Source organism: Myotis lucifugus, unplaced genomic scaffold, assembly GCF_000147115.1.
Source record: "Myotis lucifugus unplaced genomic scaffold, Myoluc2.0 scaffold_27, whole genome shotgun sequence".
In the NCBI taxonomy this organism is placed as follows: Eukaryota; Metazoa; Chordata; class Mammalia; order Chiroptera; family Vespertilionidae; genus Myotis; species Myotis lucifugus.
The window spans coordinates 960,103-973,094 of record NW_005871075.1 but is presented as its reverse complement, the minus strand read 5'-3'; the positions used below and the strand labels follow the sequence as shown (position 1 = coordinate 973,094).

General features: G+C 42.7%; 1 pseudogene; it reads left to right on the top strand.

Moving 5' to 3' along the window:
- The first annotated feature begins 300 nt into the window (after nt 1-300).
- Nucleotides 301-1,042, top strand: LOC102440874 (annotated as a pseudogene).
- The last annotated feature ends 11,950 nt before the right edge of the window (nt 1,043-12,992 follow it).

The following is a 12,992-nucleotide window of genomic DNA, read 5'->3' as shown; positions in this document are numbered from 1 at the left end:
GCATCTATTGCTATAATCATGGATTTTAATTTAATGGTGCAGTGAACTATGCTGACAGATTTTCTACTGTTGAATCACATCAATAGTTTTAATAGAAAGCTTACTTATGAATCATTTAATATGCTACTGGATTTGACTTACTTGGAGTTTTGCATTAGTATTAGTGAAATTGGCCTACAGTTTTGGTTTTTGAATTATCATTGTCAAATTGTGGTATCAAAATTTTCTCAACTGAGAAGCTTTGCAGCGTGGAGCGGAGGAGGCAGGAAACTGAACGGGAGCAGGAGCTGGGTGGATACCATGGCTGGGATCACCACCATTGAGGCGGTGAAATGCAAGATCCAGGTTCCGCAGCCACAGGCCGATGATGCCAGAGAGAGGGCCGAGCGCCTCCAGTGGGAAGTGGAGGGAGAAAGGCGGGCTCGGGAACAGGCTGAGGCTGAGGTGGCCTCCTGGAACCACAGGATCCAGCTGGTTGAAGAGGAGCTGGACCGTGCTCAGGAGCGCCTGGCCACTGCCCTGCAAAAGCTGGAGGAAGCTGAGAAAGCTGCCGATGAGAATGAGAGCGGTATGAAGGTTATTGAAAACTGAGCTTTAAAAGATGAAGAAAAGCTGAAACTCCAGGAAATACAACTCAAAGAAGCTCAGCACATTGCAGAAGGGGCAGATAGAAAGTATGAAGAGGTGGCTCCTAAGTTGGTGATTATTGAGGGAGACTGGGAACCCAGAGGAACGAGCTGAGCCTGCAGAGTCCCGTTGCCGAGAGATGGATGAGCAGATGAGACTGATGGACCAGAACCTGCCGTGTCTGAGTGCTGCTGAAGAAAAGTACTCTCAAAAGGAAGACCAGTATGAGGAAGAGGTAAAGATTCTTACGGATAAACTCAAGGAGGCAGGGACCGTGCTGAGTTTGCTGAGAGATCGGTAGCCAAGCTGGAAAAGACAATTGGTGATTTGGAAGATAAACTGAAATGCACCAAAGAGAAGCACCTCTGTGCACAAAGGAGGCTGGACCTGACTGCTGGACCTGAATGACATGTAGAGCCAGCCAGCCCCGCCCTGCCGCTGCTCCTCCCTCGGACATTGACTCGCCTGAGGCCAGCCTGCGTGAAGCTGATCTTTAAACTGAGGGCTGGCCTTTAACTGGAAGGCTGCTTTCTCCTTTCACCAGCCCCCACCCCACTTCCCCACCCGTGTCTTTTTCACCAAATTGTCTCCGCCTCCCCTCAGAGATTTTGATTGGGCTAGAGAGGCTGAGCACCTTTGGGAACAACATTTAAGGCAGTGGTTCTCAACCTGTGGGTCGCGACCCCTTTGGCGGTCGAACGACCCTTTCACGGGGGTCGCCTAAGACCATCCTGCATATCAGATATTTACATTACGATTCAAAACAGTAGCAACATTACAGTTATGAAGTAGCAACGAAAATAATTTTATGGTTGGGTCACAACATGAGGAACTGTATTTAAAGGGCCAGAAGGTTGAGAACCACTGATAAGGGAATGTGAGCACAATGCAAAGTGTCTTTAAAAGCATGTTGTGATGTACACATTTTGTAATTACTTTTTTTGTTGTTGATGTACTCCGTGGCTCAGGGGATGTCCTGGGTCTGTCTGTACATCTCACTTCCTCTCACCCATAGATTCCGGTCTGTGAAACTTACTTTTTGTTGTGACTTAACTCTTTCTCCCAATCCTCAAGAACCCTAAAAAGCGAATTAGCACACTTCTTTCTTTTTTAAATTTTTTTTAAAAAAATTTAACTTGTTAATAAGCAGGAATCAGATTCATTAGTTCCAGAAGCCTTTTAGGAGCGCCCATTCTCTCTCCTTGAGGACCTCGGACTTTCTGCCTGAAGGCTGTTCATCTCTGCCTTAGTTTTTCCAATGGAAGCAAGTAACTTTTGATTTCCCAGCTTGATTTTTCCTCCGTAAGTAAAGGAGTACTTTCGAGAAGTTTTTCTTCTTGTATTGCTGTTGCTTATGGTAGATGTTTTTTCCCTTTGTGCCATGGGGCTGTTTCTTCTCTGCATCTCACTGCAGGCGCCATCCATGGTTGCCTCTCTGCTGAGGTGGTCAGGGCCTGCGGCGCCCCTGGGTGCCTGACTAGGGGCTCTTCCACTCACTAGCACATAACCCCTGTCCAGCTCCCTGCCATCATGGTGGGTGCTATTCAAAGACCCACTGGCAGGGAGAGGTCATACACATCCCTGGGTGCCCTGGAGAACTCTGCCCGCAAGCCACTGTGGAATTCTAGAGAGAGGATGAGAGAAAGGAAACAAGTGAATAAAAGGTTTGAAGATGTGGATTCTACTTGGAAAACAGGTAACCTGCCATCTTTAGTAAAATATTTAACTACTAGAGGCCCAGTGCATGAAATTCGTGCACAGGAGGGATGTCCCTCAGCCTGGCTTGTGCCCTCTCACAGTCTGGGAACCCCACAATTGATCACCCTAAAGGGGTAGGCCCTGTCCACCTGGCTGGGGCTCCTCGATGGATCATCCCAAAGAGGTAGGCCCTGCCCACCCGGCCGGGGCTCTGTGATGGATTGCCCCCGCAGAGGGAGGCCCTGCCCACCTGCCACAGCACCACTGCTGGTAGCCTGGGCCTCCCTCTTTAGGGCGATCATGGAGCCCCCTGATTGATTAATCACCTGCTGGCTGGTGGCCTGGGCCTCCCTCTGCAGGGCGATCATGGGGCTATGTCTGGGCCCCTGACCAATCGCATCGCACCCGCCTTGGCTGGCCTGGCGCCAGTGGGTTTCATAGCGTGGTCATCCAGAAGGTTGTTCAGAAGGACGACCGGAAGGTCGTTCAGCTGTCCAGTCTAATTAGCATATTATGCTTTTATTATTAGATAAAAGTTGTTGAGAGCTCCAAGTTGTATAAATTTCAAAATTTATAAAACATGTGAAAATATCGTTTTATTCTGTGTTAAGCAATTCAATCCTCAACAAGTAAAAATTTGTTTCCTGGAGTGCAGAATAAGTTTGGAAGATTATTTTTTAAAAAGGTTAGAAGCTGACCTCTGGAGCAATTTGTAAGAACATTAATAATTTCAGTTATTTGCTAGTTGTGGTCATGAGACCTCCCTCAGATGCAGCACATTCAGCCACTATTTGTGGTCCCTGCATAAGTTATTTAACCTCAACATAACTTCATATTTTCAGTTTAAAATATACACAATATTAACAGGATATTTGATGATTAAATGAGCTGACTCAGCCTACATATAGGCTCTTGCCAAGCGGCCTCAAGTATTTTTTTTGCCTGAGCTACACTAAAAATCACAAGATCTCATGATCCTTTGTTTTTATTTTATTTATTTTATTTAATTTTATTTTTCCCAACACCATTTATCCCCTTTATGTCTTCTTCCACCTCCCCCTGCCCCCCACCATCACCACACTGTGGCCCATGTTCATGGTCCTTTGAAGTTTTGTTTTGTGAATGAAAACCTAGGATACCAAACCTGTGGCCTCATTTTGAATTTTCAGGCTGCCTGTGTGTGGCATGTGTATGCACACACATGCATAAAGCTGCCCATGTGAAAATGTGATACTAAGTATTGGATTTTATCAGTAAAAATTACCATGAAGTCAATACTGAGCCAAGGAAACATCATGAAAACCCTACAGAGTGAAACTCAGATTTAGGAAAATACGATTCAAGCTTGTTGTGTGGGAGACTAGAGAGGGGTAGAAGGTAGGGTCAGGTTTAAAGAAATTCTAGAAGGATACCTGTAATGCTAGAAGGTTTTCCATCAGATAATCCTTCTTTTTCTGAAATTCTCTTTTTATTGGCAGTTGCTCTCTGCCTTTGGGTGATTTATTGGAACTCCTTAAATTCCCTACCAGCTGTTACAGCTGATAGACTAATAGGCCTTTGGAAGGTTAACCCATGTCCCATTACATTTATTGCTTTTGGGTCCAATTAGAACACCTCTGTGGCCTAAAGTTTGGCATAGATGGTGACAATCATGCAGCTAAAAAGGAGGGTGTATGTGTGTGTGTGTGTGTGTATGTATGTATGTGTGTGTAGCAATGAGTGAGTAGAGGTGTGTGTTGCTTATGTGTGTGTGTGTGTGTATAGGAATGATTGAGTGGAGGTGTGTGTGTGTGTGTGTGTGCATGAGTGTGTAGGTATAAGTGAGTGGAGGTGTTTGTGTGTGTGTGTAGGAATGAGTGAGTGAAGGTGTGTGTGTATGAGTGTGTAGGTATAAGTGAGTGGAGGTGTGTGTGTGTGTGTGTGTGTGTGTAGGAATGAGTGAGTGGAGGTGTTTGTGTGTGTGTGTGTGCATGAGTGTGTAGGTATAAGTGAGTGGAGGGGGGTGTGTGTGTGTGTATGTGTGTATAAGAATAAGTGAGGTAAAAAGTTTAGACCCTTGTTCAGCTTCTTGCTAGAGATTTAGAAAACAATATACTTTAGCCATGATGACCATTAAGGCAAATATTTTGATTTTTTTACAGACAAAAAGGTGGTGATGGTGCCTTTTCCTTGCTCACCTCTGCATTGCTGTCTTTCCGCTGAGAGGCGGAGGCCTCCATTTGCGGTCCTTGCCTTTTCCTTTCCGTGGTAAAGAGATGCTGCTGTAAAGACTGCAGCATAGTCCCAGCCCCATGATGTATTTTCTGCTCAGCAGGGCCATCAGGAAACATGCCTCCCGGTCATTTCCTGCTAATGATATGCTGTGGCACACTCGGAGGGGTCCGGCCTGGCCGCTGACCTCAGTTACCACGGGTCAGTTTTCTCCTCCATGCATTGCTGCCTTTGGGAAAAAGGACTGTTTGTTTTGTGAGAATCAATATTTTTAAACATCAATTCCATTAACACCTTCCCATTATTATACTCACCAACACAAGTCAATGTATTGCATTGAACCATTTCGAATCTAGGGGCTTTGTGCACCTGCCTGCCCCCCCTCCCCCTCACACACACACACACACACACACACACTGCCCCCATGCCCTCTTATTCCCAAGAAATCAGGTCTTTGTCTGTTGTCTGACTTAATTTTATTCTGAAAGAAACCCAAGTAATTGCATCAGGATATTTCTCAGTGGGCCTGCATTTATGTCTCTAAATATTGCATGCTTGCTGCCATCTTTCTACAGGTTGCTGCACATCTCTGCCGAAAACAAAGAGAGATTTGGTGTTTAATCGAATATTCCTTTGTTATTTTATTATATGTAATCATTCTCTACCTTGGAAATGTTTCAGTTCATGTACACCACAATTAATCAGCAAGGATGTGTTAAAAGCCCTCTTTCAGCTCTTCTAATGAAATGTGAGATATGATAAATATTTCTTGGTAATGAATAAGTGTTGTGTTATGTTGATTCTGATTTATACTGAAGTCGCTACTGACAGCCTCTTCCTTTATAATTTCCCTTATCTCATCCTTTGATTCTGTCAGCACAGCCTCATGACAATCAGTTGAAAAGTGAAGTTCTTTTTGTCTGTTAATTACTTTGTTTACACAGGACTGAAATACCAGTTTAACTACCTGTTTTGTCACAGTCACATGATGTAAATTTTAGCAAGAATTTAATCTGGAGGCAGGAGTGGTAACAAGGAAGTTAACTCTTCTGATTGAGATAAAACATTTTCAAAATAAATATGTAGGTCTGGTTCGCTAGAATGATTGAAAAGGAGACTGATGGCTTTTCTTACAAAACACGCGAACATCTTTCTTGCGGTGGAGGCAGTGAGGGTGTCTGCTTTCCATCTGAAGCTGATTTCACTCCCTGCTCGGTCATGGTCATGCGGCTGTGTGACTTGACTGATTCTCAAAAAAACTGTATTATTTTTCACTTCTATGATCAATTGAAAGAAAATCGATTTCATCAGATCCATCTTATCATTGGTCATATTAACTTGGTCCATCTTCTAGGGCTAATCATGTGAAGGATTTTGTGTCTAGGAAGGAGCACCGGCTGTGAAATATAGTTTAGAGTGAAGGTGCTCCCGTGAGTAGAGCCATCTGGAAGCAATGTCTGCATCTCACCTGAGCTACCTGGATATGCCACGTGGGGAAGGCCCCTCCTGCTCCTGGCTGATGCGGCTGGACCTGAACTGAACTTTCCACAAGACCGGAGAACAGATTGTAATTCCACTGATGCCAAGTGCTTTCATTGCTGGACAGAAGGCTTTTCAAGCCATCTCCGCAGGCAATGAGTCCCAGACTGACTGGAGCTCGATTCTCTGCTCATCTGCTGTTTACCAGGTAAGGAGGAAGGACAACAAAGAAGCTGAGGCTCCTCCATTGAAGGACACACCATGTGTCCATCAGTGCCTGGGCCCAACCCCCCTCTCTGTGGGTTGATGGAAGGAATGGGCAGCTGAGGCCTTCATTTGCAGGCTGTGGCTTATAAATTTCCCTAATAAAGCTCATTATTTAGTCCATACCATGTGACATAGTGGCTTCACCTGCCCAACGGTAGGTCTCAGTCTATTTCCTTACTCTCCCCCCTTCCCTCTGCTTTAGCTCATGTGCGGATGAGGACATTTGTGATGCTGAAGAGGAAGAGCATCCCCAGGCCTTGCAGGAGGCCTCGAGACCAGGATCCAAGCGGGTCCATTTTTGTGTCCTGTAGACTGACAAGGCCAGCATTTTTCATTTTTCTCTCCATCTTTCTACTCCAAATGCTCCTCTTTCTTCATAGGGACAGTTGACACAAAGTACTTTAAAAAAATGATATGCAATAGTATGGCATAAAGATGTAATAGGCACGTTTTTCCTATACCCCCCATTATCATCAGTTAAAAATCCTGGAAGTTATGTATACAAAATAAGCAGAAAATGATTAAAGGTGGAGAGAGAAAGGTAGACCAACTGGAAACCACAGTAGCTAGGGAATGGCATGTGGTGAGTAACTGGGAATTAGTAGCCCAGTCAGGTGAGCACATCAAAACTTCCGTCATGAAGCTTTAACTTTATTGGAAAATGGGCTGCATTATAAAAATGTTACTTTCATTTCATTTTTTAAAAGTGATCTTTCTTTTTATTATTCTTTTCAAAAATATGTTTTTATTGATTTCAGACAGAGGAAGGGAGAGGCAGAGAGTGATAGAAACCTCAGGAATGAGAATCATTGATCAGCTGCCTCCTGCACGCCCCCTACTGGAGATGGAGCCCTTAACTCGGGCATGTGACCTCCTCATTCATAGGTCAGTTGATGCACAACCACTGAGCCACACCGGCTGGGTTGTTACTTTAATTTCTTAAAGAATTTCTACCAAATCTCTACATATCAATGTATTTAAGTCAAGAGACTTAATCAAGTTAATTATCAATAGTAGAATTACTACAGAAACATTGCCTGTGATATGTCAGGTATTACATCATTAGGTATTTGTGCAAACTATTTTACACATTACATACTCATTTAAATGTATCATATTTTGTAAAAACATTGAAAATGTTTAGAAAATATGGTTAAATATAACAAAATAGGATACAAGGTGGAGTAAATACAATTATAGGTGTGTATGAATGAAGTAGGTGCCTGAAGAGGCAGGATTTAAGGCTGTGAATAACCTTAGTGGCTAATTTTTATGGTTTTATCTACTCACACTAATGATTTTCTTTGTTCATGGATTTGTAAGCCATTCTGGCACCCATTGCTCTGGGGCAGGCTGAAGCAGGACCTTTTGTGGCCTGAAAAGTCGGCAATACCACTTGGTATAAAGAGCCGTTCCTGTGGGAAGTGAACAGTTTCCAGAGGGACCTCTTGGGAGGAGAGAATGTTTCTGACAGATTGAGGTGGTCTCGATCAGGTCCCCTGGGAAGAAAGGACATCTAAGACTCTAAAGAGGAACTCTCCTTCAGGGAAGAATCTATCAGGGCTGGTGAGCAGAGCTGAACTGAAGGACCACCGTGACCCCAGGCTGGCTTGTTCTGCCCCAGCAGAAAAGAGGGAATAGGAACCTGGGTGGATGGAGCCCCTGGCAGGTCTGTGAATGTTGAGCACAGTGGCTGGATTCTTAGAGCCTCACGGTTTGGCACCAGGGTATTCTTGATAAAGAATGTAGTTACCCTCTGAGCCCAAAGCTCTCTCTTACTGCACTGACAGTTCTAGGTAAGAGGTAGCACTTGACCTGTGATAGTTCTCAAGAGAGCAGCATCATGAGGAACACATGGGACTGTAGATGCACAGATAATCATGTGAGTTTTGAGGACAATTAGCCCTTGAAAGTAGCCTTCCATGTCCACTCTTTCCCTTCCCACTCAGTCATTGGTATTGGCAAAACATGTCACGTGGTGCAATCACTGAAAAAGAAATCTCCACACAGGACAAAGGAGAAGGCTGCAGGAACACTCACCATATGCTTGATCAGACCTGTTAGAGGACATTCCTTTTTTTGTCCTAGTTTCAAGTTTTTATTAAATTTTTCTTTATTATTTAACTATTATATTAATATCAGTTTTAGAATAAACTGATGTTAGAAATTTGAAACGTGTTTTTTAATCTTTTTGTCCTTATGGCCTAGTTAGTCATTTATTTAGCTATGCTTAACATCTTGGATTACATTATTCCATCTTTGACACGTAGTTAACTTACATAGAATGTTCCTTGAGATTTTGCTTGTAGCACATACTAAAATGAATTTGGTTAAAGTGATACATGACTTTTTCTTCATCTGAAATACCACTAACTTGACACATCTTTTCATGTTTACACACGAGTTGTATGAATTATCAAACAATGACTTGGTATCTTCTGTCTTGCCCATCCTGCTCTAAACGGTGGAAGGCTGCCCATTGGACACATCAATGAGCCTCCTCATCTATGGCTTTCACTAAACTCCCCTGGACCCATGGCAGCTTCAGGTAGGAGATGAGAAAGGTGGAAGGAAAGTGATTTGGGGTATTGTTAACCCTGGTTTTGTTCACCAGACAATTTGTTGAAAAACAGTTCTTTCTTTGGGTTCTAATAACTGCTGCTTCCCGAGGACCTGATCTGAACTTTTATTGGCCCTGGGGTTCTGGACAAGTCCTTGGTGTGTTCACTCAATCCTCCCCCCACCCTCCCAATAATTATGTACACAAGGTAATTTATAAGACGACTAGAGGCTCAGTGCACAAATTCATGCACCAGTGAGGTTCCTCGGCCTGACATGTGAGATTGGCCGAAACCAGCTCTCCAACATTTCCCAAGGGGTCTTGGATTGCAAGAGGGTTCAAGCCAGGCCGAGGGACCCCACCGGTGCATGATCAGGAATGGGGAGAGACACAGGAGGTTGGCCAGCCAGAGAGGGACTGCGGGAGGGCTCCAGGGCATGTCCTGCCCATCTTGTTCAGTCCTGATCGGCTGGACCCCAACAGCAAGCTAACCTACCGGTCGGAGCGTCTGCCCCTGGTGGTCAATGCACATCATAGCGAGCAGTTGAGTGGTCTTAGCATATCATTAGCATAGTACGCTTTGATTGGTTGAATGGCCAACTGGTCAATCAGACACTTAGAATATTAGGCTTTTATTATACAGGTTAGGATGCTCAAGTTTCCTATGAAGCATATGTTTTGGGACCTCTGATAAAGTAACTGGTAGCAAGTAAGGCTCTAGGAAGGTAAGACTCTAGGAAGCAGACCTCAAAGGCAGATTCTGCACTGGTGTTATTATGTATTTGAGGTGTGTGTTTTCTTGCTGGGAGGTGGGATAAGGTCATTTATGTCATGTGCTCTCATCACAAATATTCAAATTACCCCTGGTGGTAGCTGGAGGTAATGAATATGGATGATAAGAGATCCAATGACTGAGTCTAATTTAGTTGTTAGAGAAACCACAGTGGTTATTACATTTGTGTATATATTTGGCTTTTTAAATGTCCTGTGGAGCTTACACAAGACAAAGTGGAGCTACAGGCTGTGAAATTCCAGTTCAGAATATGATTGGAGAATGATAGCTCCTGATGACAACTTAGAGCAAATTCCTCATCTCATGCAGTGCCAGAGCAGATAAGGTGAGGACCAATATCAGGACTAGATTGTAAAGGTCACTATTGCAGTGGTTATGAGATGCTCCACTTAGTAGGTCTCAAGTCATGAAAAAGGGCACTGCTGGGGAAGGGATGGGATTCCAAGAAATAGGATGGCAAGGTTGTGGCAGAGATGACAAGGCTGAGGACTTGAATCCCCAAATTTCCTGAAATCACCCTCGTCTGCCATCTCTTAGCTCTACAACTGTAATCAACACATTGTGTCATTTATTTTGTTCTTATTGTAGTTGTCGTTTTTAACATTTGTTTTGATGGGTGATAACAATAACGTGTCCCTTAGTTGAGATTCTAAGAATGGCTCCGTGCATATGTATGAACCTAGTACCCATCATTGACAGTTGTATGGAGCAGTGATGAACAGCGTGATTTTCAGTGACAATGGGATAATTACTGTCTTGTATTCCTGAATAGCCCTTGATCACCACTGCTGCTGGTTCTGTCATTGAGTTTGGCATCATATGGTTCCCAGTGGACCAACAATACAGGCAAACCTCAATACAGCAGACTAATTTGAGCAAGGGGGTGCCTGTTAAGGCCAAAAGTTCGTTATATAATAAAGTAGATTTCCTGACTGTATATGTTAAGAAATTGACAAATTAGTTAGTTTACCTGTTTTTACTTATTTAGACATGTTTATGTAATTAAAAATAAGTATGTATGAAAAGTTAAATTTCACAGAAAAGTTTTCTATACGTATTACTGTAATTTAATTTTAAGTTTATATGAATAGGTCTAGTGAATGCATGCATTCACCAGTCACCACCAGTAAACAAATGCACGGGTGGTTTAACACAAATAGGAACATTGTCCACTCGGGTGTTAAAACTGTTGCAGAAAGTCACACACCTGACAACAAAACCAATTACAGTGCATGAGATATAGTGTGATCACATGCTAATCATTCCCAAACATTGTTTATGGGTGGTGACTCTTGGATTTAAATATGTAGAGTATAGCTGTAGATATGTAATACTTATTTATGTCAGCGATGTTACTAGTGTTTTTTCCAACATATGGCCTAGTCACTAAAATCTGTTAAAAATAACTGTGAATTAATAACAAAAAATAACCTGTTACTTTAATAATAAGCAAATCTTGGTTAAAAGCATTTTAAAAGTAACAGAAGTGTTAATTTTCACATATGACATACAGACCAGAAATTTCTGTTTGTTAAATCTGATGTCTGTTAAATCAAGGTCCACAAAATTGAGGGTTTACTGTATTCTCTTCATCCTGTAATCTGAATCAATTTTGCTGAATTAACTCAGCCACCTTATCCCATGTATCAACTCATGGATCTTGGATATATAGATGTCCCCCTAAAATGTACACACACACTTTTGATAATTATAAAGATATTATTTATTAAAATGCATTTCATTTTCAAAATTGAGCTATCAGCTATTTGAGTGTATACATTTTTCAGGACCCTGAAAACTAATAATTACTACAATGGATAAGGAACCAAGGTCTGTCTAGGCAAGCAGAAAATTTGAATTAGGGAGACATACTGTACAAAATAGAAACATTTATCAAAGAACAAAGCTGCTGAACATAGCTGTATTTGTATTAGTATACAATAGACTATCAATGAAATTGTATGTGATATCAAACTATTAGGTGCCAGGCCAGTGTGTCTCAGTGGTTGCGCATCAACCTATAAAGTAGGAGGTCACAGTTTGATTCCTGATCAGGGCACATGCCCGGGTTGTGGACTCAATCCCCAGTGGGGGAGCGTGCAGGAGGCGCCCATCAATGACTCGCTCTCATCATTGATGTTTCTATCTCTCTCTCCCTCTCCCTTCCTCTCTGAAATCAATAAAAATATTTTTTAAAAATTAGGTTATACACTCAAACATTTCTCTAAACCAAAGACAGTCCTTATACTTGGAATAAGACCATTCAACTACAGACATCAAAAATGTGTCCACAGACTCAAGTGGATTGATAATGATCAGTGGCAGTCCGGTGGGACCCCTAGAAACAAGTGTGTTCCTGGGGAGACCTCCCACCCTCCTTCTTGCAACATTTACAACTTCATCTCCATGATCTGATTGTGCGCCGTCTGTCATTATCTCATGAGGACCTTGTCTCTTGTTCTTCTCTGTCTCCACAAGAACCTTGCAGCCCCAGGCCAGGCCTCATTCCCTGGACTTCAATCCCCAAATTACTTACAAGAAAGTCTCCCTAAATATGTCTGTAAAAAGGTGCCTTGTCTGGGTCAGGAGATGGAGCCAGCTCCTCCAGTCCTTTTGCACAATGCTCCCTGGAAGGCAAGGTTCCGGCAGAATTCCTTATGTCCTTAACCCCTCATGGGAATATTTCATGTTACTTAGTGAATAAGGAAGGGAAAGGGAGCAATAATAGAAGAGGGTGGACAGTTTGGCCAAGGAAAGGCTTGTGGATTTTATTTAGAATGAAATTCCAGTTATTTGATGTGATTTACATTACAAAAGTCACTCTGGCTGCTGTGTGAAAAATGAATAAAGAGGGATAGGAGGGGGAAAAAGGCTGGTGGAATGTCCAGGTCAAAGATGACTGTACTTTGGACAAACAAACTAGCAGTGGGCATGGGGGAAAAGTGAATGGATTCTGGATATATATATTTTTAAATTTTAATTAAAAATTTGTTCTTTATTAATTAAGGTATTACATATGTGTCCTTATCCCCCCATTGCCCCCCCCCCATTCCCTCACCACCCTGGTGTCTGTCCATTGGTTTTAGATGGTATAGTGGTCATAATTTGCTGATTGTTTTATTATTGGGGTAAGAGAAAAAAATAATGAAGGGCAATTGCTATGGGTTGACTCCTGGATAAATAGAGAAATGATCTATGGAGAGGGGGAAGATCCGGGAAAGAGTAGGTCTGGTGCAGCTGGCACAGCTGTGAAGAGTTTTGGCTCTTCTGAGGTTAAGACACCTATTTGATAACCAAGTATAGTATGGACTTCAGGTGACAGTTTAGAACTAGAGATAGAAATACTTTTACTGCCTC